The sequence below is a fragment of the Balaenoptera musculus genome, chromosome 20 (assembly GCF_009873245.2).
Source record: "Balaenoptera musculus isolate JJ_BM4_2016_0621 chromosome 20, mBalMus1.pri.v3, whole genome shotgun sequence".
Lineage (NCBI taxonomy): Eukaryota > Metazoa > Chordata > Mammalia > Artiodactyla > Balaenopteridae > Balaenoptera > Balaenoptera musculus.
The window spans coordinates 31,176,586-31,182,435 of NC_045804.1; the positions used below are offsets into that span (position 1 = coordinate 31,176,586).

Genomic DNA, 5,850 nt, shown 5'->3' on the forward strand with positions numbered 1-5,850 from the left:
ATTAAGAGGCAGCATTTCTGGAATAAAGGAGTAGAAAGCTTGGCAGACCTTATCCCCAGCAAAATAACAATCGAACTGAGAATATTATTTAAAATAGTCATCATTGAAAGTCTCTGGAAAGTGTCCTAAGGGCATACAGCAAAAGAGAAACATTCGTTCAAGAAAATCTATAATATCTCAATAAAAACCGTGAAAGTCTGTGGTGTTTGAGCCCCACTCTGCTCCATTGCCCTCCCCACTAGCTCCGTGTTATGGAAGTTCTGCCCAGGGCAGGTACGGCCAAGGGCTCCATCTCTCCTGAGATCCCAGTCTGGGGTTGTCGTTTGACTCTAGAAGAGGCAGGATGCTGGTGCTTCTTGGCCCCCAGCCCCATTTTGCATAAGTCGTATTGCAGATAGGCACTCCAAGAGGACCAGGCCTCCCTCTTTTCATCTGGCCCCCCACTTGTGGGGCGGAAGCTCTGCTCCAGGCTTGGCAAGTCAGGGTACTAGGGCCCTGGTTGCCCACACCCCAGCTCACTTGCAGGGCAGAGATTCTGTGCTGAGATGACAAGCGGTTTCCACATCCCCCTCCCCCAGAATCCACTTGTAAAGCAAGGACATCACTCTGGGAAAAGAGTCTCTGGCCCAGCTCCAGTGCAGTGGTAGAGGGGTGCTGCCTAGTGGGAAAGGCAGGCCATAAGGAGGAAAACTTCCACAGCTCTGAGTTTATTTGGAATAAAGAGTGGAGAACTCCATGCCTAAGAGTGTTGTTGAAAATACCCTTGATCTTTGTGGAGAGCAGTGAAGGAGGCTGATATCTGCATGATACAAGCAAAGCGGTAGAGCAGCCAGAAGCCTAATGGAGAAAACCAGGGAAAGAGAAACACAGAAGAACTCCCCGTTGATCACAGCCAACTCTGGGGGTCATGCTGCCCCCTCGGGAGCAGCCAGAGTAGGATGAGGACAGAGGAATCACTGTGGACTCAGAGAGGAGCCATTCTGGAGTGGTGAGGGGAGAAAGCAGACCAGAATGGGCACAACAGTGAAGGGGAGTCTGAATGGGAAGAGAAGACGTGGAGACAGACCACCCATCTGAACTAAATGCCCCAGAGAAAGGCAATGCTTGTCTACACAGGTCTGGTCTGCCCAACAGCCGAGTCAGAACTGTGTCCAGCCATCCGCTGCTCTGAATACAGGACAACAAGCCCTCTGCAAAGGCCCAGCTGTTGATCAGCAATGGCATTTGTTGGGACCACAGAGACCCAGTTCCTCTTCCTCTTGCTAAGAAACACTTAGAGCCGTTCACTGGGGCCTTATTTAAAGATATTACATTGATAAATTAAATGGAATAATATATCCAGCTTGCCTAGCACATAGGAAGGCTACTTTCCTTCCACTTCAATTGTTATAAAAACACAGTGAAACAATGGAGAACACACATTGCTCTAAAGAATTGTTTTTCCCTCTGAATTCTAAAATTGCAATAATTGTAATACTGAAACTATTATTGCTATTGTTGATCCTAGATCACTCTCTTGGCATTGGCTGGAATTCCATTTGAAGTGAGTCTTTCCTTGGCCCCTACCAAATAGGCTTAGTGATGCAGCCTGGTCTAGAAGGTGTTCTCGCAGAAATAATGGTAATTACCACCCGTAGTGAGATGCTCCTGCGTGTCAGTTAGGTGCTGTGCTTGACATACATTATGCCCATTTTTCCAGAAACTCTGTGAGAAAGGTAATCAGCAGCCCAGCTTAATGGATGAAGAAACTGAAGCTTAGGAGAGTCTTGGCCAAGACTATTTTATTAATGATGAAATTCATAAATAAAAGCTTTTATTTGATGCCTGTCATGTCATTGGTGAAGCATAACTAACCTTTGATTAGAATCTTCTGAAGAATTTTAAAGTTCTTTGAAACTATTTCCTAAGCTTGGGTCACTATGATCAAACACAAGAGGCATACAGTTGAAAGTGGCAAGTGGAAATTCATGCCTATCTTATCTTTCTTGAACACTGCTGACTTTGATCAAAACATAGCTCCAACTACGGGAATCTGCCCTTGGGTTTTCCCTTCTCCTTTGCCACTGTCTCTCTGTGCAACCTCACTCATGCTTAGGGCTTTAACTGCCAACTCTATTCTGAGGACTTCTAAATCTTTAATTACAGTTCAGTCTCTTTCCTGAGTTCCAGCCCACTTATATCCAGTTACTCATGTGGTGTCTCCTCCTGGGTGTCCCTAAGGGACCTCAAACTTAATAGATCCCAAACTGAACCCATACCATTTTGTCCCAAACAAGCATCACCTCTTCTAGTTTCCATGTACCCAGACACCTGTGGCAGAAACCTGCAGTTCACAGAATTCTCCCACTCCCTCTCTCTCTCTTCCTGTTATCCTGTTGGTGGCCAAGTCCTGTAGAGGGGAGATTCTCGGAGTAAGGTCTCCAGATCACCAGCAGCAAGAGCATCTGGAAACTAGTTAGAAATAAAGATGCTTGGACTCCATCCTCATTCAGAACCAGCATCTTTGGGGCTGGGACCCAGCAATCTGTGGTGTAACCAGCCCTCCAGGTGATTCTGATGACGCTCTAAATTGACCTTCCTTATCTCTCTAATTTCTCCATTCCTAAAGCTCCTAAGTCAGGCCCTCCTCTTTTCACAGCTGAACTATTGCAATCATTTCCTAACCGTGTACCTTTCTCCAGCCTTAGATCCCTCCACGCTTCCTCTCCTTTCCTGCCAGAATGTTCCCTCCAAATGCAAATCTGATCATGTCTCTACCCTACATAAAATTCTTCAGTGTTCCCCCAGTGCCTAAGTGGCACTGTCCCCAAGGAAATATAATGCAGGCTCATATGTAATCGTTTTATGTGGCTGCTAGAAAAATTTTTAATTAAAAAAAAAAGAAATTAATTTTTTTCCTTTTTTCTTTTATTGTTTTGGCCATGTGGCATGAGGGATCTTAGTTCCCCGACAAGGAATCGAACCCGTGTTCCCTGCAGTGGAAGCAGGGAGTCTTAACCACTGCACTGGACTGCCAGGGAAGTCTCCAAAAGAAATTAATTTAAATAATATATTATTAAATCAAATATATCAAAAATATTATTTCAACATCTAAACAATATGAGAGTCATTAATGAGATATCTTACATCCTTTTTTTCATGCCAAATCATTGAAATCTGGTATATATTTTTACACTTACAGGTGTATCTCAATTCAGATGTTAAATTTTCATTGAAAATACTCAATTTATATTTAGATTTCATAAAATTTACAGGTGAGTTGAAAGAGTAGTTGTACTTATCCAAGTTGCTCCAAACATACTTAAGCGTTTTTCAACAATTGAATTAACTCCTTTAAAATTTAAATGAATTAAAATTAAAAATTAACTTCTCAGTCACGCTACCACATTTCAAACGCTCTATAGTCACGTGTGGTTGTGCTACCGTGTCGGTCAGCATGGCTTAAAGGACAAAATCCTAACCCTCAGCCCTCCCTCCAGGACCTGGCTTCTTCCCCTGGTCTCCAGTCTCATCCCTGTCGCATCCCTGCTGCACAGAGTGATTCATTACAGGGAAGCACATTTCCTGAGATATTTCATGTCATTTCCTGCCTCAGGACCTTCCCCCATGAAACCTCCTCTCCCTCCACTGTCCTGTCCCTCATCTCCTTCTTCACATGGCCAAACCCACTCATGTTTTAGAGTCAGCCCAAGAGGCACCTCCTCTATTAAGCCTCCCACCTCTCCTCCCCAGGATTGACCAATCCTTCTCTGAGCTGACCTGAACTGTATATCAACCTCTAAGACTCACATGAAGATTGAATTTTATTTATTTGTTCACGTGTCTCTTTTTTTTTGAGATTTAAAAAAAATTTTTATTTTATATTGGAGTAGAGTAACAATGTTGTGTTAGTTTCAGGTGCACAGCAAAGTGATTCAGTTATATATATACATGTGTATGTGTCCCTTGTTACTAGGGAGTGAACTCCTAAAATCTTGTTATTCATCTTTTTTATCCCTAGCACCTAGAACACCATCACTAATAGACATTAATAAATGTTGTTGAATGAACACATGATTAAAACCCAAATTTGCGCCCTTTTGTTATCACATACTCCCCTCCATGGACCTGAAGGGCAGCAGTTCACTGTCACTGAAGAAGTAGTGCTCTTGTAATTGTCACATCATGGCAATTTCCCCAAAGCTGAAGGAAAGAGATAGGCTTTTCCCTTTTTTTTTTTTTTTTAACATCTTTACTGGAGTATAATTGCTTTACAATGTTGTGTTAGTTTCTGCTGTATAACAAAGTGGATCAGCTATACATATACATATATCCCCATAGCTCTTCCCGCTTGCATCTCCCTCCCTCTCACTCTCCCTATTCCACCCCTCTAGGTGGACACAAAGCACCGAGCTGATCCCCCTGTGCTATACAGCTGCTTCCCACTAGCTGTCTATTTTACATTTGTTAGTGTATATATGTCAATGCCACTCTCTCACTTCGTCCCAGTTTACCCTTCCCCCAGCCCGTGTCCTCAAGTCCATTCTCTACACCTGGCCTTTATCCTGTCCCACCCCTAGGTTCTACAGAACCTTTTTTTTTTTTTTAGATTCCATATATATGTGTTAGCATACGGTATTTGTTTTTCTCTTTCTGACTTACTTCACTCTGTATGACAGACTCTAGGTCCATCCACCTCACTACAAATAACTCAATTTCGTTTCTTTTTATGGCTGAGTAATATTCCATTGTACATATGTGCCACATCTTCTTTATCCATTCATCTGTCGATGGACATTTAGGTTGCTTCCATGTCCTGGCTATTGTGAATAGAGCTGCAATAAACATTGTGGTACATGACTCTTTTTGAATTATGGTTTTCTCAGGGTATATGCCCAGTAGTGGGATTGCTGGGTTGTATGGTAGTTCTATTTTTAGTTTTTTAAGGAACCTCCAATACTGTTCTCCATAGTGGCTGTATCAATTTACATTCCCGCCAACAGTGCAAGAGTGTTCCCTTTTCTCCACACCCTCTCCAGCATTTATTGTTTCTAGATTTTTTGATGATGGCCATTCTGACCAGTGTGAGGTGATACCTCATTGTAGTTTTGATTTGCATTTCTCTAATGATTAGTGAGGTTGAGCAGCCTTTCATGTGTTTGTTGGCAATCTGTATATCTTCTTTGGAGAAATGTCTATTTAGGTCTTCTGCACATTTTTGGATTGGGTTGTTTGTTTTTTGATATTGAGCTTCATGAGCTGCTTGTATACTTTGGAGATTAATCCTTTGTCAGTTTCCTCATTTGCAAATATTTTCTCCCATTCTGAGGGTTGTCTTTTTGTCTTGTTTATGGTTTCCTTTGCTGTGCAAAAGATTTTAAGTTTCATTAGGTCCCATTTGTTTATTTTTGTTTCTATTTCCATTTCTCTAGGAGGTGGGTCAAAAAGGATCTTGCTGTGATTTATGTCATAGAGTGTTCTGCCTATGTTTTCCTCTAAGAGTTTTATAGTGTCTGGCCTTACATTTAGGTCTTAAAAGTATGGAACGCTTCACGAATTTGCGTGTCATCCTTGCACAGGAGCCATGCTAATCTTCTCTGTATTGTTCCAATTTTAGCATATGTGCTGCCAAAGCAAGCACTGGGCTTTTCACTTTGCCATTTGTTCTTACTCCAAGGTGATGAGGCACACCTTTGAGTGTACCCTTCACAAAGGATTTAGAAACAGAAGACTGTAAGCTCTGATGATTGTTATCTTTCTCTGGTTTGCCCAGACCAAATCCCTTAACCTCTCTGAACCTTGGTGTCCTTTTCTGTAAAATGGGGATGTGATAACCTAATGCACTAAAGGATGTAAAATGCTTGGTAGACT

At 42.2% G+C, this 5,850-nt stretch overlaps 1 non-coding gene across 1 annotated transcript; it reads right to left on the reverse strand.

Annotated features, from left to right (window-relative positions):
• Positions 1-5,513: 5,513 nt before the first annotated feature.
• On the reverse strand, positions 5,514-5,620 carry LOC118887618. Its single transcript, XR_005018093.1, has one exon. It is a non-coding gene; the product is annotated as a U6 spliceosomal RNA (small nuclear RNA).
• Positions 5,621-5,850: the final 230 nt, after the last annotated feature.